Source organism: Pelophylax lessonae (genome assembly GCF_965119305.1).
Source record: "Pelophylax lessonae genome assembly, chromosome: 9".
Taxonomy (NCBI): domain Eukaryota; kingdom Metazoa; phylum Chordata; class Amphibia; order Anura; family Ranidae; genus Pelophylax; species Pelophylax lessonae.
In genome coordinates, this window is record NC_138776.1 from 62,937,185 (window position 1) to 62,958,126 (window position 20,942).

Below are 20,942 nucleotides of genomic sequence, written 5' to 3' on the forward strand. Positions count from 1 at the left end.
CACAAGGAGACTTTCCTCCGTGGAGTTTGGGAGAAGTGGACTTTGACGGTGCACTCATAAGGATTCTGCCTGATCTCTCTAAGGTGACATTACAAAGAAGAGCCCTCCTACATCCTCTCCTGGAACAGGCGCGTCAGCTCGGATTTACCTATGGGGATTCCCCCTCTCGGTCACTTTTCGCAAGGATCAACCAACTTTCCCCCCTTTTCCCCCCTGCGCAAGATCTGCCAGCGCTCTTCTGGTTTATGGAGTCGGACCCCATACAGATCCCGAACTGGCTGCTGTTTCTTAGAGGGCCGTCCCGCCTGGCTCCACCATTCCAGGGAGGAAATAGCAGCCAAGACTCCAGAGAACCAGGAGGAGGTCGAGAGCGGTGTCGTCAGAGGGTCCACGTGAGTCATGAACACTACATGCATTCACCACCTGCAGATCTGTACCGATTGACATGAAGAAAAAATGACTATCCTTTGAGGGTTCCCGCACAGGTTTTTCCCCTGACTCCATTCTGGTGGGCTGAGGAGTTCCTACATTAAGTGTTAAGAGTTAAGTCTCGTGGACTTCAAATACATACAGAGAAATCAAGGTCTTAGTGCCTTAATGTTTCCCGGTTTGCACCTAGTTTGACGCTAGATGTAGCTAACCTCTCTGAACAACCACTTACCAGGAATGCCCTCCACTAGGCTGCTGCCTACAGTAACTTAACACTGCTAGAACAGTCTACGGGTTGCTGCCAATATGGCATTGAGTTTTGAACACTGCTTAATTCACTAATTGAGCATCTTGCCAAGAACAGGGCTCTGTGGGCACCCTTTTACCTTGTGGATAAGGTGGGGAACAGAGCAAGAATTATGGATTAGGATTATGGCTACCTACAGTCCTGATACCATACTCTTGGATGCATATAGCTTGGGAATATATGGCCCTTTTTACGATCCTGCTTTTGGGACTGGGCGGTAGGTGACCTCTGCGGTGCTGGGTTTTCCTCACTCCCCTGCTTCGACCAAGGCGGGCAATGGGGGGGGGGGGTGAGTCCCGGTGTGGCAGAGGGCATCATAGTGGGCTCCAGGTGGGAAAAACCTGGTAGTCAGATGCATGAGAGGCATTCAGTACCACACTCATAACCTAGCGCTCCCATACGGGTATTCCTGGCCGGCTACTCTCTTGGGGGGGGGGGGGTCAAGCAACTGTTCCGGTTACTATACCCGGCCGGGCTCCTCAACATGTTTTTTTTATTTTATATGTGTTTTATTTGTATTATATGGTTAAGTTGACATATGGGTTTGACTGGTTTGTCTAAGGATTGACGGCCCTCATCATTCCCCCCTCTTACGGGAGGGGGGGGGGGGGAGATGACTGATCGAGACGAGAGAGGAGCTAGACTGAAGTTTATATTGTGATGTGGACACCAGAGAGGTTGCTGGTTGCTCATCCACATTGACTCATGTTGGGCTATTATTTTGATTATTTTGTTTATTATCCGTTCAATGCGTGACTATGATCCTATTTGGGATGGTGGGGATGAGTTGGGAGGGCTGATTCATGTCTTTTTCTCAACCACTCCCCCACGTAGGCTGACACATTAAATTGCGACATCGTCGCAGTGTGTACTTTGCAAATTTACTTTGCATCTTTTAGTAAACCGGAGGGGTCTGGTCGGTCGACTCGAACTCCGACCCCCCCCACTCCTCCCTCCCCTTTTTTTTTATTTTCTCTCCCTCTTCCCCCCCTCTCCCCAAGCTCACGATGGAGGTAAAGATAATTTCCCTAAAATGTGAGAGGTCTCAACACGTAGGAAAAAAGGCGTATACTCCTGAATGAGTTGATACATTTTCATGCTGATACTGCCTTTATCCGGGAAACCCACTGTAGGAGTGATAAAGCTCCCACTCCTAAAAACAGATTCTCCCATGTCACATATCACTCGACTAACGATGCTGCCAGGGGGGGTCTCGATACTGCTGTCTAGCAGACTCCTGTAGATTTCACAAGCCACTCTATGTGTCGTTTCTTCTACATTAAAGGTTTGATAGGTGGCGTACAGCTGACGCTTGCTACCATATATGCCCCTAATAGTCAGCAAGACGTTTTTATCACTCAAGCTATAAATGACCTTTTAGACTTTACTGAAGGTCAATTGATTTTAGGCTGTGATTTTAATGTCCCACTATTACCCTTAATGGATACTTCCTCGAGGGTATCCGCGACCTCCCTCGGCCTCGAGCAAAAGCATATCGAAAGAACTACACAAGGCCCAACTGATAGACATCTGGTGCTTGCAATACTCTGAGGAGAAAGACTTTACGTTCTACTCCTCCCCACATAAATGCTACTACAGGATAGACTATTTTCTCATCCCACGCTACATGTGATAAGTCACTCCTCTCTGGATGACACTATGTGGTCAGACCACGCCCCCATTTTAATAATATATTCCCTATCAGAGACCACCGCCTCTAAACATCGCTTCTGAAGGCTTAATGAAAGTCTTCTTAGACCCCTGAACTGCTGACGGAGATATCAAAAGAGCTCCAAGCCTACTTTCAAGCCAATGACCAACCAGATTGTGATTCTGTGGGATGCCCACAAAACTGTCAATAGAGGCTTACTTATCAAAAATGGCTCACAAATTAAGAAATAACGCAACACCTCTTGTCGCTCCTTGAGAAACTTCGAGACCTTGATTCCGGGCACAAACATGCCTCTACCCCGACTCTAGAATCTGAACTTGTAAAAACACAAATCACCAATCTCCTGCATTATAAAGCTAAAGCAGAATTACAATACTGTTGACAAGTAACGAAGGTTCTTATAAACTCCCTTTCTGGCAGGCCTTACAATTACATAATTTTTTTTACACTCCATTTCAAACCCTGAAAGTTTTGATCGACGACTAACTACAATTGAGAAATATTGTTCAAATACAGATATTCTCCCACAGACTCTTTCCAAAACGTACAGCCTACTAACTACACAGCCTGAACAGCCTTCCCTACCATGTATTAAAAAATGGGAATCAGATTTACACTGTACATTTACTTTAGTTCAAATACAAAACATTTTTAAGTTTTCTTTTAGATCATCCATCTGCACAAAAATTCAGGAAACCAGCTTCAAAATATTAACTAGATGGTATCTCACTCCTCATAAACTACACAAATTCTATCCAAACACCACTGATCGCTGTTGGAAATTTTGGGAGGATCACGGAAAGCTACTGCATATTTTCTGGTCCTGCCCTAAATTACTACATTACTGGACGGACATAAGATCTATTGTTTAGAAATTCACTCAACATAATATACCTGACGATCCATCCTTCTTTCTCCTACACATTTCTATACTATTGTTCGCCACTTATTAAATGCCGCCAAATCATGTATTCCTCTTTTCTGGAAGAATCAACTCCCATCTACCATTGCAAACTGGCTACATAGGGTGGAAGATATAAAAAAAATGGAAGATTTGATACTTATCGCGCAACACAAACGAGAGCAATACCATAAAACTTGGGGACTTTGGAATCTATTTATCCTCTTGGATGAGGGAATAGAGTTGTCAAACTCACAAAATACTAAGCAGAGGGATGAGGATGTAAATCTATCTGCCCAAACCCATCGTCAGCTTCCCCCACCTAAACCCCCCCTCCCCCCATTTTTTCTCCCCCCCCCCTTTGCTTCCCACCCTACCTACCTTGATCTTTGCAAAAGGAAAGGTATAGAGTGAAGGAAGAGAAGTTTCATACCTTCTCCAATATAAGATGTGCGTAGCGTACACACGGACATATTCACAAGTATCCTCAGATTGTATTGCAGCTATACATGAAATGTGCCATCTGATTGTATCACACACTTTTTGTTTGTGTTTCTCTTTTCTTGCCTTGCTCATTTGTAATAACTGTCATGCTTTGATTTGGCCCTTTCCATGCCCTAATACAGTTATATTTGGGGAAACAGAAAAAAAAAAAAAAACTACAGGATTGAACCTTCAAACTATCCCTATTTTGGAACCAAATCCCTCTGTCCCTCTTTCCTCCTTAGTTGTCCCTTTTTGTTGGTCTAGGTACAGATATCTACGAAAATAAGACTAAAAGTCTTATCCTGCACTACACCTTCATCCTAGCTCTTAATTTTATTTTTTTTATTTTTAAAAGACAGTAAAATATAAAAGTAATGGTGGAAAAACAATTCTGGGCAATTATTTTTGTCATATTTCCCACACTGCTGGTAGGTTAATTGGATCCTGTCTAAATTGGCCCTAGTATGTGTATGTATGAATGTGAGTTAGGGACCTTAGACTGTATATGTTAAAAAAATACTTAAATCAAAAAACCCTAATGGAATCACGAAATTAGTATAAGTAGCGCAGATAGCTCACATATCAATCAATTAAATGACAGGCAAATAAAGAGTCCTTTGAACGTTTCACATATGCATATGAGGAATTTCACATATAAATGTCCATCTCTAAATATAGAGGGAAAATGGTCTTGCAACAATCCTCTACACCAAGTAGGGGTCACCAGTGTATTATGGGGTCACCAAACTGCAAATCCTCCACCGTTGTGACAAAAAGAGGGGGATGGCAACTCACCAGAACATATGGCCCACCTATTCTCATTCTCTCAAACAAAAAGGAGTCGCACTAGTGTGATACTGCATAAACCACTTCACACTTTATTTATCACAAACCCAAATAAAATGCACTCACAAACGTGCATATGTGAAACGTTCAAAGGACTCTTTATTTGCCTGTCATTTAATTGATTAATGATATGTGAGCTATCTGCCCTACTTATACTAATTTCGTGATTCCATTAGGGATTTTTGTTGTAAGTATTTTTTTTAACAGATTTTCTTTTAAAGTAGCTGCAATAGGTCTGTAATAAGACTCAGTTGTTTGATTTTACTTGTGCGCAGGGGATATATTATATTATATTGCTGTTTGGTGATATTTATATATATATATATATTTTTAAATCTTAGACTGTATATATATATACATATGTATGTATATATATACACACACACATATATATATAAATTACAGGGCTTCACAAGTTTGCTTAGAATCTAGGAACAAGCTAGAAAAAGTAGGAGCCAGCTTTTTTAAAACTGCTGCCCAGCGCCTAGAACTGCATGTCTGGGGCATCGGGCAATAAGAATTGCTCACACCTAGTGCCAAGCAAAAAAAGACCAAAAGTAAAATAAAAAAAACCTTTTTTTGTTTGTTATAAGATTTTGCAAATAAGTAATTTTTCTCCTCTACTGATATGCGCTGATGAGGCTGCACTGATGGGCACTGATAGGCTGCACTAATGGGCACTGATGAGCATTTATGAGGTGGCACTGATGAGGTGGCACAGATGAGCACTGATAGGCAGCACTGATGAGAACTGATGGGCACTGACAGGCGGTACCGATGGGTAGCACTGAAAGGCTGCACTGATGAGCACTGACAGGTGGCACTGATGAGGTGGCATTGATGGGCACTGACAGGAGCTGACAGGCAGCACTGATAAGCGGTCCACTCAGTAGCAGTAAGGAAAGGGCAACCGATCAAGCCCGCAACCTCAACTCCAGCTGTCAAACTAGCAATGGTATTTTGGAGGTGGGTGGGCAGTAAGAGCAAGCTGTGCTCACTAGAGGAGGGCACAAGTTTGCACAAAGGAGTGAGTATCCCGCTCCTGCAGCAAAGCCACAGCCTCAATTAATGGCCAGCCAATCTTAGTCTGCACACATTGGAGGAATTCAGACCGCTGCTGCGATGTAGTCCAGGCGCCAGGACACAATTCCCATTTGCCATTGTGGCCCGGCATCTGGGTTTTGTCAAGCCCTACATATACTGCTCCAAACAATTAAAGGAACACTTTTTTTTAATCAGAGTATAGCATCAAGTCACTTAAACTCCTGGGATATTGATATGGTCAGTTAAGTAGCAGAGAGTGTTGTTGATCAGTTTCAGCTGCTTTGGTGTTAATGAAATTAACAGGTGCACTAGATGGGCAACAACGAAATGACCCCCAAAACAGTAGTGGTTTTACAGGTGGAGGCCACTAACTTTTTTTTTCCCCTACTCCTCTTTTCTGACTGTTTTTCACCAGTTTTGCATTTGGCTAGGGTCAGTGTCACTACTGGTAGCATGAGGCGATACCTGGACCCTATAGAGGTTTGCACAGACAGTCAAACTCCTCTAGACCTGCACATCAATACGTGCCATGGTCAGAAGGTTTGTTGTGTCGCCCAGCGCAGTCTCAAGAGCATGGAGGAGATTCCAGGAGACACGCAGCTACTCTAGGAGAGCTGGACAGGGCCGTAGAGATCTTTAACCCATTAGCAGGACCGGTATCTGCTCCTTTGGGCAAGGAGGAACAGGATAATCACTGGCAGAGCCCTACAAAATTACCTCCAGCAGGCCACTGGTGTGAATATCTCTAACCAATCAATCCAAAACACTTCATGAGGGTGGCCTGAGGGCCCGACATCCTCTAGTGGGCCCTGTGCTCACTGCCGGGCACCATGGAGCTCTATTGGCATTTGCCATTGAAGACCAGAATTGGCAGGTCCACCACTGGCGCTCTGTGCTTTTCACAGATGAGAGCAGGTCCACCCTGAGCACATGTGACAGATGTGAAAGGGTCTGGAGAAGCCATGGAAAATATTATGCTGCCTGTAACATCGTTCAGCATGACCAGTTTGGTGGTGGGGTCAGTAATGGTCTGGGAAAGCATATGCATTGAGGGACGCACATATCTACAGGCTAGACAATGGCACCCTTACTGCCATTAGGTATTGGGATGAAATCCTTGGACCCATTTGACAGACCCTACACTGATGCAGTGGGTCCTGAGTTCCTCCTGGTACATAATAATGCCCGGCTTCATGTGGTGAGAGTATGCAGGCAGTTCCTGGAGGATGAAGGAATTGATACCGTTGAATGGCCCATGCTCGCCTGACCTAAATCCAATAGAACACCTCTGGGACATTATGTTTCAGTCCATCCAACGACAAAGGGATGCACCTCAGTCTGTTCAGGAGCTCAGTGATACCCTGGTCTAGATCTGGGAGGAAATACCCCAGGACACCATCCGTCGTCTCATTAGGACCATGTCCTGAAATTGTCAGGCATGCATACTAGCACGTGGGGGGCCATACAAACTACTGTGTACCATTCTGAGTTGCTGCAATGAAATTTCAGCAACATGGACTAGCCGACTGCATAATTTTTTTGATTTTGGGGGTGTCTTTCCAGCCATTCTTTCATTCTTTGGCATCCTTTCATTCCGAACACATTACCCAGTCCATATCAGTATAGATATCCAGCATGATATTTTTCCCCATCTGATGTGTTTTCAAAGAGTTCCTTTAATTCCTTGGTGAAACAAATCACTAATCAACCAATCACATGGCAGCATTTAGAAATCTAGACGTGGTGAAGATGACTTGCTGAAGTTCAAACCGAGCATCAGAATAGAGGACAAAGGGGATTTAAGTGACTTTGAATGTAGCATGGTTGTTGGTGGCAGACAGGCTGGTGTTAATATTTCAAAAACTGCTGATCTAATGGGATTTTCCAGCACAACCATCTCTAGGTTACAACTATGTCTCATGACAACCAAGGTATGCAGAATGCCAACTCTGAACGCACAACACATTGAACCTTGAAGCAGATGGGCTAAAGCAGCAGAAGATCACACTGGTTCCAATCCTGTCAGCTAAGAACAGGAAACTGAGGCTACAATTTGCACAGGCTCACCAAAATTGTACAATAGAAGTTTAGAAAAACGTTGCCTGGGCTGATTAGTCTTGATTTCAGCTGCGGCCTTCAGATAGTAGGGTCATGAAAGCATGGATCCATTCTGCCTTTTATCAACAGTTTTAGACTGGTGGTGTAATGGTGTGGTGGATATTTTCTTGGCACGCTTTGGGCCTCTTAGTACCAATAGTGCATAGTTTAACCACTTCTGGAACGCCCACCACAGTTATACGCCACTACTTTGACGTAAAATACCAGGGTTATGGCAGCAGATAGCTGCCACAACCCTGGTATTTTTTTTACTGGGCGGGCGGTCCTTTTTCTTATAAAAGTGGTACCAGTGGCAAATTCGCCATGGGATCACTTTTATGGGTGGCAGGAGAGGTGCCCTCCGCCGCTTCCCGGTCGTTTTCCCCGCTTACCGGAGTCATCGGTAGAAGGGAAAATTATCTGGTCCTCTCCCCTTCTAGGCAGGAAGTCGAGTAAGGGCAAGCTGGCCCCCCCTCCACTCTATGGCCTTGGAGGACTGGAGCGACATCACACGTTGCTTCCTCCCAATGGCCTTAAGGGGCCCATTTTGTTTCATGATGAAAAAAAATACTTTTTTTTTGCTTTTTAGTGTAGATGTGAGATCTGGGGTCTTTTTGACACCTGATCTCACAATAAAGAGGCCCTGTCCTGCTTTTTTTTTTATTACAAGGGATGTTTACATTCCTTGTAATAGGAATAAAAGTAAAAAAAGGGACAGTTTAAAAATAAAAGGTAAAATAATTAAGAAAAAAATATTTTTAAAAAAATTTAAAAGCGCCCCGTCCCTCCAAGCTCACGCGCAGAAGCGAATGCATATTCAAGTTGTGCACACGTATGTACACGGTGTTCAAACCACACATGTGAGGTATCGCCGTGATCGTTCGAGCGAGAGCAATAATTCTAGCCCTAGACCTTTTCTGTACCTCTAAACTGGTAACCTGTAAACATTTTTAAAACGAAGAGATTTTTAAGTACCAATGTTTGGAGATTTTTTAAGTACCAATGTTTTTTGCCATTCTACGAGTGTGCGCAATTTTGAAGCATGACATGTTGGGTGTCTATTTACTCAGGGTAACATTATCTTTTACATTATAGAATAAAATTGGGCCAACTTTACTGTTTAGTTTTATTTAATGCATTTTTTCCAAAAAAATTTAGTTTTTAAAGAGCGCTGCGCAAATACCACGTGACAAAAAATATTGCAACGACCGCCATTTTTTTACCCAGAGTCTATGCAAAAAAAAAAAAATATATATATATATATATATATATATATATATATAGATATATATTAGGGCTGCTGAATATAATCGAAAGATCGATGCATCGCAATTCGACCCTTCGCAATTCTGCATCGATGCGGGTTGCCGGCATAATCGATTAGGAAATGACGTCATCAGCCGCGGCCACGCCCTATCGCGCAAGGGAGAAAAAGTCACAAGATCGGCAGCGGATTGGTGGGTTAGTGGCGGGAGCTTAATAAAAAGGCTCCGCCCCTCCCCTTCCGTCTCTTTGACCCGGGCCGAGGCGCAGCAAGACATCCCCCGCGTGTATCGGCATCCCACCTGCGGCCTTGCAGCCAAGAAGCCAGCCAGCCAGCCAAGCCACAAGCCAGTCCACACTCCACAGCACAGGAGCGAGGAGCCCCAAGTGGGTCCCCATCGCAGCCAGCCAGCGCCGCCAGCCTCACCGTAGCCGACCGTCCCAGGCCCAGCCGCCGCCACGCTGCCACAGAGCAGCACAGCACCTGTCCTCCTCTGCAATGCAGTGCACAACAACCCACACAGTCACACAGCAGCAGGTATGTACTAGTCCGAACAAATAAATGTATAATCATGACATTCATGGGGGTCTCGTCTGTATCTCTGGGGGATGTCTGATGGGGGGGGGGGCTGGGACAGGGGACGGTCGGTCGGGGCCCGGGGGTACTGTTCTGCTGTGGCAGTCTGGCAGCCAGGGGGGCTCTCTCTGAGTGTCAGTGGGGGCCTGGGGGTCTCTGTCAGTGTCAGCTGTGGGGGTCTGGGCAAGGGGGGACTCACTCAGTGTTTGTCAGTGCTGTGGGGGATTGGGGAAGGTGTGGGACAGTGGGACATCCAGGTCTCTGTCAGTGTCACTGTCAGCTGTGGGGGTCTAGGCAAGGGGGGGACTCACTCTCAGTGTTTGTCAGTGCTGTGGGGGATTGGGGAAGGTGTGGGACAGTGGGACATCCAGGTCTCTGTCAGTGTGTCCGGCTGTCAGCTCAGCTGTGGGGGGGTCTCTGTCAGTGTCACTGTCACAGGCAGCTGTGGGGTAAGGGGGGGCCCCGGGGGTTTTGGCTCAGTGCATGCATAAGAGGGAGTCTGACAGACAGACAGACAGTCATATTTTATGAAAGATGTTGCTTGGTTGACTTGTTGCGGCTTAGTTTACAAGTGGTATTTTTTTTTTTTTTTTAAACACTGACAGAGTTTGGCAACTTACGTCATCCGTCTCCGTCACATACGTGGTAGTATGGTGGTAATGGCAGAAGGAGAAAAAGATAGAGAGATAAAAAAATGCACCTAGCGTTTTAAGAGCAAACATCTGGGCACATTTCGGATTTTACGAACACACAGGGAAGCGTGAGTTGGACAAGACACACGCCGTATGTAAAGCCTGTCACACAAAAATTAAATACCTAGGGAATACTACGAACTTGAGAAACCATGTTAGCCGTTTTCACTCTGAGTTAGTAACACCTGTCGCCACCAGCAGTGCCACCACTGCCAAGGAAAGACTGCTAGACCCAGATCAGCCAAGAATTGATGCCATACTGTCAACTTATCCGCCCAACTCAGAAAAAGGGAAGAAACTAACCAAAGCTGTGGCAGCTTTCATCGCCAAGGACCTACGGCCTTACTCAGTTGTGGACAACGCCGGGTTTCGCTACCTTGTGAAGACGCTAGAGCCACGTTATAAGATCCCATCACGCAGTCACTTTACAGAAAACGTTATACCTGCACTCTACCACGACACCAAAGCTCAGGTACTTGCATCAATGAACCAAGCCAGTCGAGTCGCAATAACGTGTGATTCATGGACTTCAGTCACAACGGAGTCCTATGTTACAATAACAGCACGTTACTAAGGACTGGCAGGTCTTGTCACATGTGTTGCAAACAAGAGCCATTTATGAGTCTCACACAGGTGCTCATCTGGCAGAGCTACTGTCTCATGTCGTGGAAGAATGGCAGCTGTCTGATAAATCTGTAGTGCTTGTGACCGACAACACGGCGAACATGATAGTTGCAGCTCAAGTAGGTAAATTTCCTCATGTTAAATGTTTTGCCCATACACTCAATCTTGCATGTCAGCGGGCACTGAAAGGGGCCACGCTCTCCAGGCTTCTCGCCAGAGTGCGACGAATATCCACATTCTTCCATCCCAGCACTAGAGCAAGCCACTGTCTAAAAGAGAAACAGAAATGTCTGGGCCTGAAGAATCATAAGCTAATAACTGATGTGCCAACAAGATGGAACAGCGCATATGACATGGTCGAGAGGTTCTTAGAACAACAACCTGCAGTTTGTGCCACCTTGCTGTCTCCAGAAGTCAGAAAAGGAGAGTCTGATCTCTGCACTCTCAATGAAACAGATGTGTCAAATGCAGAGGACGCTGTGAGTGCATTAAAGCCAATGAAGGATGCAACCTTGCTGATGTCAGAAGAGCGCAACCCAACAGTGTCTCTCATTGCCCCTCTAAATGCACAACTGCTCCAGAGCATGACAGACACCATGGGAGACACACCCTTGACCCATGAGATCAAGAATGCCATCAAAACAGATCTCCTGAAGAGGTACAGCAGTGAGGCAGAGAAGAAGATCCTTCATACAGCCTCTGCACTGGATCCTCGCTTTAAAGGACTGCCTTTTATTCTCACAGAGGAGGAGAGATCGGAGATATACAGAGGAGTGACTGAGGAGGCTGCATCTTTGGAGGTAATTAGAATTTCATCATGTTTCCTCCCAGACAGCTAGAAGCTCAGCTATATTGTGTTGTGTAATAACATGCCCTGATTCACTGATGCGGTGTGGGAAGTGGAACTGTATGGTATGGATTACCGTGCAGTTTCCCACACCTCAACAATGAATCACACTCTTAGTCAGTTCAGCTCTTCTTATACTATTATCTTTTGTTCAAACACACAGATTACATCTAATAGAAGGACAAATGTGGATGAAGTGCCTAGGGAAAAAGCAACTGTGGAAGAAGAAACAACACCCATTGAGGACAGCCATTCTCCTCCCAAAAAAAAGGCCACAACATCGCTGCTCATGACTTTGCTGGGGCAGTCTTTCACTGATGGTGCAATAGAACCTAAGACCCCCTATGCCAAGGCAGAAGACGAAATGGAAAAATAGTGTAAAGCCCCACCTCTGCCTCTCACTGAGGACCCTTTGAAATGGTGGCGTGAGCATGAGGTCATATTCCCCCTCCTCTCTCAGCTGTCAAAGCAATACTTGTGTATCCCAGGTACAAGTGTATCTGCAGAGCGGGTTTTCTCTACTGCAGGAGATGTTATAACAGCGAAAAGAAGCAGTCTGAAACCTGAGCATGTGGATCATCTAGTGTTCTTACAGAAAAACCTACATGTTCCCAAATGCTAAGCACTGAAATAATTACAAATTAATGTTTTTAATGAATTAGTAATTACTAATTCAATCTGACGCCAGTCACCAGTCAGTCACATCACCAGTCTTGTTTTATAGCTTTATAGCACTGATGGTTTGTTTTTGAAGATTGTCCTGTCCAATGTGTCCATTTCCAATCCATAATCCGTTCCGTTGCTTCACACTAAAAGTGTCTAGGCAAGTAGGCAGGGGTTCATTTAACCCTCAACCAAATAAATAATATTAAAGTGTATTTTCTTCTAGACAACTGACTGACACCAAGCCAGCCACGGTGCAGCATTATAGGAAGGAAAATCATTGAGAGAAATAACTTGTACATTTGAAGCTTAACCTCGAGTAAATCTTATCTTATTGGATCACAAATAAATACACCAATTGTGGATTCTTGTGTAATATACTATATTTGTGAGTTTGTGAATGTGACCCCCATAGGATTTCCTCAAGGTTAAGCTTCAGTTTACAATTTATTCTCTCAAGGATTTTCCTTCCTCTAATGGTGGCTTGTTGGCTAGCTTGGCTTCAGTTACAGATGTAATCGACATGGTAGAGTGCTGCTCAGTGCAGTGCAGGTAAAGTTTTCTTTCTGTAACGTGACTGATTGACTGACTGTCGTGACAACTCAAGAGCTTATAACGCAGCTCTAGCATTAACTCAACACACACACACACAGTGTGTGTGTGTTGAGTTGATGCTGAGGCTGCGTATAAGCTTTTGAGTTGTCACGAGTCACGACACACACACACTGTGTTTAGTTGACTGGCAATGGCAGGGGCAAACACAATCGCAGTGAACCTGGAACATTTTATATTTTTTACAGCTTTTCTGGCACTGGAGAGATGGAGAATGGCTTGTTTTCAAAAATGGTCCATTCACATAAGTGAAGTGATAATTATTTAAGCTTAAGCTTATATTTGTATAACTCCCCTCTAGCAGCCATCAACTCACTTCACTTGAGTTGACTGGCAGTTGCAGGGGGAAACAAACATCACGGTGAACATGGAAGTTATGCAGCAGTGCACTATTGCCAGGTTCACCTTTGATATTTGCTACTAGTCAGGAAGTGCTCTGTTTTGTAGAGGACAGGTTATGGCACACCTGGAATTTATTGCAATGCATATTCACATAAAAGGATTTATATATAATGTTTTGTGGGAATTTATGATGACCATTTTCACAAGAATATTAGCTTGGCTGGCTGGCTTCTTCTATCTTGGCTTGCCTTTAAAGTACAACTATAGGCAAAACTTTATCCAAAATCAAAAAAGTTTTGCCTTTAGTTGTACTTTAAATGGTAGTAGACCTGGCTTATATTAATATTTTCTTTTATGAAGCAGTAAACTGCACTACTACAGTTTTTTACTAATTTTACTGTTACTTCTAGTAAAATACTAGCATTTTCAGACCTTCCTATATGTTTGCAGTGCAAGTGCACTAAAGTATGCAGGGCTTGCAGGCCATGACAGGGTCCAGGAAAGTGTCCTTTGAAGCAAATGAAAATAAAAAGGATTCTTTTATTTATGACTGCTTGATTGTTTGTTTTTTTTGATAAAGTTTTGAAAACCATTGGGCAGTGGGCTGGGCATGGGCATTGGGCAGTAATCGTGATGCATCGTGATGCATCGCGGAATCGAATCGTATCGAATCGCGACCCTAATAATCGTAATCGCATCGAATCGTGAGGTAAGTGAAGATATATATATATATATATATATATATATATATATATATATATATATATATATATATATATATATAATATTTGGGGGTTCCAAGTTATTTTCTAGCAAAAAATACTGATTTAAACAACAAGTGTCAGAAATAGGCCTGGTCCTTAAGTGGTTAAACACAACAGCCTATTGTTGCTGACCATCTCCATCCCTTTAGGACTACAGTGTACCCATCTTCACACTCCACACTCATCAGATCTCATCCAATAAAACACCTTTGGGATGTGGTGGAACGGGAGATTTGCATCATGGCTGTGCAGCTGACAAATCTGCAGCAACTGTGTGTGATACTATCATGGCAAAGTGGACCACAATCTGTGAGGATTATTTCCAACACCCTGTTGAATCTATGCCACGAAGAACTAAGGCAGTTCGGAAGGCAAAAGGGGGTCCAACCCAGTACTAGCAAGGTGTAACTAATAAGTGGCTAGCGAGTGTATAAGTACTTGTAATATTATTATTAAAATTATATTACTGAGATGTTTCAATTGCCTAAATACAATGTGCTTGAAGGTGTCTATCACATGGAAATGACCATAGGACTAAGAGATAGCCTGACTTGACAGGTTCCTTTTAGTCCAGACAGGACAAATTCAGCCAGAAAAAGGGTCACTGGGGTGTTTTCAGAATAAATATCTATTATGAGTGTTCTAAATCAGTTGGAATGTCTCTCCAAGTGCTAATCACTATGCAAGTGATCTGTGTCATGTAAGTCAATTCCACCTGCTGATTTCTCAAATGGTTTTGGCAGAAGGAACAATTACAAATGTTCCTGCTCTCCAGTAACAAATGATCGCCAACATTCCAAGATTGGGACAGGGAAGATAACTGAATTACAGAGATAGCTGCAAGATTTGGCTTTTCATTATTATTGACTTTAAAAGAGATTCTTTTTAAAACAATTATGAACTTTACAGGCACGTTTATGAAGTATTATTATGAATTACCTTTACATACCGTACTTAAAGCGAAACTAAACCTATTGATTTTACGGTTACCCAAAACAGTTACATTTTAGGGCATGCTGTGAATAACTGTCACAGTTGCTTGTGCTCTCGACCGAACTACCAAGCCATCATACGGCTGGAGTCATAACTGATCATTTGGGCAGCACCATGGCAACAGCAGATCAAACAGAGGCTAAGATGGCAGCTTTATTGGTTGTAAAGGACAGGAGGTTTAGTTCTGCTTAAGTGCCAACACTGCACACTTTAGCTGTGAAATAGTGTTTAAGGTCAGACAATTACCAGGCAACAATTGTCAGACTTCAGAATACCTATGACCAGGGGCACTGATATCGCTGGGCACCTGGATCATGTACTTTGCATCTTCTGGAGAGTGTCCCAGGCCTCAACTGCCCACATTTTATTCTTCAATGTTTCACCTATAGAAATGTCAGCTTCTGTCCCTGTACACCACCAGTCAGAACTGTAGCGCAAAGACTGGAAGGAACAAAGCACTTCCTTCAGCTCTCTGCTACGGGTCTGAGAGGTAGAAGCCGGGGCAACAGATGGAGACAGAAGTCAATAGCTGTGCAAAAGTAGCATAGCAAGTTTGTGTAAAAGCATAGATTTCTGCTCTGTGACAATACAGACTAGAGCACCAAGTGCCCACTAGATTTATTATATTAATTGCATGTGCTACCAGTCTAGTTCTAGTGCTTTATTGATGAGGAGTGGGCATATTTTCACCCTCTACCTTCCACACTGCCATGGATCTGCATCAATAACCTCAAAACTCAGAATCTACAGAGACCTCCAGAGTCTATGGGGCGGTGTTGGAGGCAGGCAAAGGAAGGGGCACTTCTGCAAATGTGGTCACTATGCATAGTGTTTATTGGCAAAGACAGCATAGTACAAAGCGGAAACTAAATGAAAGACACAAAACATAAAAAGCATAGGCTTGGTAACAACTATACAAGTTCCCTCAGTGTTTACACTTGTGCAGATTATTGGTCAGACTGGAAATTACTACAGGTCTAACAGGTAGCAGATGAGCTGGAAGGTGAGGAAAGGGGCCAAAAGCTGCATAAGTGAAATATTCAAGAAAAAAAACATTAGTGGTCACAGTGTCAGGACCAGTAGATGCAGCACAATGCCAGGGTATAGTGAATACATTTTAAGGAGGGATTTCTACTGGGTTGTGAGGGGTATTTTATGTGAAGATAGGGACAGGGATAGGGATAGGTGCTAGAGAGGCACCCTGTATAGTACTTACTCCTGCCCCTCCACTCAGTGCTTTACTTACTCCTGACCTCTGCACTCTGTTACTTATTCATGACTCCTGCACTGTCTGAATTACTTACTCCTAACTCATGCATAACTTACATTTGACCTCTGCACTCTTCATGTTACATACACCCGATCCCTACACTGTGCGTGATCTTCTCCTCACCCCTGCACTCTCTGCTTTACTCTTGACATGTGCTCTCTGCATTACCCCCTCCTGACTGCTGCTTTCTATGAATTACTTGCTACGGATATCTCCCGCAAGGAGTTACATATTCCTGACCTCTCTACACTGCACTACTCTACTCCCGACTTCTCTACTCTGCATTGTTACATATACCTGATCTCTGCACTCTGCATGTTACCTACTCTTGACCCCTGTACTCTGGTCATTACTTACTAATGACCCTGTGGATCGAGGCTATCCAGGAGAGGGAATTCCCGAGTACTGTGGTACTACAAAGCCCAGCAGTGTCTACTTTGGCCCTGGTGGCCATATAAGCGTATACAGGTCTTAATACCATAAGGTATATAAGACCCACATCATCTGGTGAGTGTGTTCTTCTATTATCCCCCAGGCTGACACCAAAAAGTACCAGCACTGGATCATTGGAGGATTCAACACAAAGCACCTGCACTTTTTCCTTTTTTTTATTGGCACTCAAGATTTACCTGCATATTTTCACCTGAATCACTTATGAACTATTATTTATGGACTTTTTTTACCTACACGTTTGCACTCGAGTCACTTATGAATTATTATATGAATTTTTATTAAAAACATACAAATTTTTCTGCTTGATTGATATATATATATATATATATATATATATATATATATATATATATATATATATATATATATATATATATATATATATATATACCTGATTGATTTAATCACTTTAAATATAGCACCTTCCTCATCTTTATAATACTGCATTTATTATATCTAAATATTTATTCCTTATACTTTTATTGTGTTATTTACTTCAAGTATTATTTTAAGATCATTTGTTATTCATCACACACTGTGTTATACACATATATATACATCCTTGCACATTACTCAATTAAGATATCAGCACCAAGCACTTTATGAAGGTTTAATGTGTCATATATATTTAGGGCCTACCAACCTAAAAAATCTTTTTTAAAACCTTTTGTATTGACAAGCTATTGTCCAGCATTGGTTCACTTGAAGCAAGCGCTATAGCTGGCCCCAATTAATTGAGGCCTTACTCCTACTACCTCTCACCGTTTCTATAGCAGCTGCATTTTCAATCATCTATTTATTTCTATAAATTATTGCGCATTTCTTTAGAATATACCATAACCCTACCAATAGGCGCGAGGGATATACACATTTAAGCCCATGTAATAACCCTCCTAAAACCAGGGAAATCTTCGAACACACCCGCAATTGTCAGACCCATTTCACTCCTAAACACAGATGTGAAGATTTATGCAAAAACCCTAGCAACTAGACTTTGGAACATATTACCCACTTTAACTAAACCAGACCAAATGGGATTCATTAAAGGAAAACAGACGCCTGATGCCACTAGGCGACTGATCAACCTCATACACCATGCGGAGCAGAATCGGACACCTTCTCTGTTTCTTTCTATTGACGAGGAGAAGGCGTTTGACCGAGTTCACTGGGGGTACATGGTTGCAGTACTGACCAAGTTCGGCTTTAAAGGCCAAATTTTATCAGCAAATATGGCCCTTTATTCCACTACGTCTGCTAGAGTCCTCACATCTGGTCTCCTCTCTAAACCTTTTCCAATACCCAATGGCACTCGCCAAGGCTGTCATTTTCTCCATCAATCTTCAATCTTATGATTGAACCTTTGGCAGAATCCGTATGCTCAAACCCTCCAATAATCAGGATTTTAATTTTAACAAGGCATGCATAAAATTATTCTTTTAGCCGATGTTGTTGTCCTAACACTGACAAACATCATCTCACTCCTCCACGCACACCAGACCCTCTAAGCTTTCAGTAATATTTCATATTACAAAGTGAACTTTCTAAATCCCTGATACTAGATCTCGGGGCTCATGTAGAAACCCTCAAACACCTCTCCTCCCACCTACCATACTCCTGGATCAAGCATAACATACCATACCTGGGAATCACACTGACATCCCCAACTTCTAAATTGATAGAAGCGAATCTGAAACCCTTAATTAACTCTATAAAAGAGGATACACATTGCCTTTCCAAAACTGAAATGTCTTGGTCTGGCAGACTTGCAGCATCTAAAATGAAAAGCCTCCCCAAAATACTATACATATTTTGCACATTCCCAATACCATTACACAATCTCAATGCCCTAAAATCCATACTAAAATCCTTTATATGGAAAGATAAAGAAGCTAGATGTTTGTATCAACACCTTATTAAACAGAAGAATAGGAGGCTTTGGCCTCCCAGACCTAATCGATTATTACCACGCCTCACAACTTACATCCCTATGCCACTGGTTCCATGAATCCATAAACTCCCCATGGACTGACATTTAATCAAATGCTCACAAAATCTGAGGTACTCTATCACGTCTTATTAGCAGATTCTTGGAAACCCCTAAACATAAAATCCTTCCCGCTTTCTACCCAAACCTCTATACTTGCCTGGAGGAAACTATTATCCCAAGGCTCCGCAACCTCCCTTCCACATCATGTCCCATTCCCCCTAAAAACACTGGAACTTTTAATTCCTTGTATATCTCTCCAAAGATGGATAGAGGCAGGCATACAGACAACAGACCACCTATACCACAACGATTGACTGAAAAGTTTTCAAACTCTCTAATCAGAATTCAACCGAAACAAAGCAGCCTCTTACTTATACACCAGAATGTACATTTTTCTGTCCAAAAAAACCCCTCCCCAACTACAAATACCTAGTAAAATCTGGCAATATCTCTCTGCCGCAAATCCTACGCTTAAGGGCATAACCCTCTTTTATAACACTCTCCAACACAAATTACAATTCTCAAAATCACCTCCTTTGCTTAAATGGAAAGATCTCCAAATGTCCTTCTCTGAAAACCAATGGCTTCACTGTAATTACTCAGCGACTCACTGTGTGACCCACTGGGAACTATTGCAGAAATTGATTACAAGATAGTACCTGACACCATATCGTTTGTCAACATTTTCTGATAAACTCAGTCCTCTATGCTGGAGGAATTGTGGACAAATTGGCAATCTTATACACACCTTTTGGTCCTGTAAAATGCTTCTGGAGAAAAATCTTTAAAATTTCGGAAAACTACGGGTGTACTAATCAATCCAAACCCTGCTCTCGCAATATTACACTTGGGCATAGACAACTTACATTACAGCCTTCGAACAATGATAATACACATTCTAGTGGCAGCTGAAACAGTGATAGGAAGACACTGGACTAATGCTTCAACACCCAATCACAAAAACACATTTCTCTTAAGAAAAAATGTATTCCTATACAACATCACAAAGTGTAAAATTCAACAGGTTGTGGAAACCATGGACGGACAGTAAATATTATGTCAAAGTCTTATTAAAGGATATAACACTATGGGCCTGATTCATAGTACGGCGAATTGGCGTTTCGGCGTGATTTTGCGAAGCGGCGATTATTTAAGTCTAAAATTGGCATTCAAAGAACGGCGGGCGGAAAATAGCGCCTAGTGTGAGATTCATTAAGATGCAATATGGTCAGAGCGCGACTTAAAACCACGCCAGCTAAAAGCTCGACTAAAGTTTAGCCAAATTTTCCCCTGTACCCCCAAAAATCCCAAATCACTGTGGAAGGTGTGGAAGTCAATTTGGAGATGACTTGCGTTTAAAAAATCTCAAAAACTGACTTAGAAAGAGAGATATCTGCGAAAGTGTGGAAAGGTTAAACAGCTCCTCCAGCCGCGAGCTGCGAACTCGCGAATGTGCGCATGCGCAACGTCAAATTGGCTCAAAAAATTTCGCCAGCGCGATTTTGGGTCAATTTTTTTTTGAATCCCGCTTGCAAATCCGCTGTCTCGCCCATAGAAAATGGCAAAAACCGGCGGAATTGGAAAAACATGCACACTTCCAACAAGGGATCCTTTAGTAAACACCATCACATTCCATACACCTTTCCTGCTAACTCCGAAATCATAGCAGTCAAATCTACAGTGTTTATATAGAACCTCCACATTCTCTGAAAAAACCCACAAAATATTACATTGGGGAATTGGTCGTCAGATAGAAAAAAAATAGATGTAAAACATATTTCAAAGAAAGATTATTAGCATTTCACACATATCAAGGAAATGTCACAATTTTGACAATATTTTATGTGTTTCCAAAGAATGTTTTTAGAAATATATTGCAAATACTACCTTTTCTTCCATATGGGTATGGCCAAGTGTTACCATTTTACTACACATTTAACTGAAGGTATATATATATATATCCCTTATACTTGGCTAATTAGCAAAGTATGCCCAACAAACAAATAGAGCTTTAGCTCACAATATTGCTACATATTGACTTTATGGGGCATCTTTTGTATTTTGTTCATGTCT

At 42.7% G+C, this 20,942-nt stretch overlaps 1 protein-coding gene and 1 pseudogene across 2 annotated transcripts in view; one reads left to right on the top strand and one right to left on the bottom strand.

Annotated features, from left to right (window-relative positions):
- Nucleotides 1–20,942, bottom strand: part of ADAM12 (ADAM metallopeptidase domain 12) — a 1,097,024-nt gene that overhangs the window by 209,239 nt on the left and 866,843 nt on the right. The window lies entirely within an intron of this gene.
- On the top strand, nucleotides 11,292–12,407 carry LOC309564706 (E3 SUMO-protein ligase ZBED1-like; annotated as a pseudogene). Its single transcript has 2 exons — nucleotides 11,292–11,738; nucleotides 11,949–12,407. The product of its transcript is annotated as an E3 SUMO-protein ligase ZBED1-like (transcript).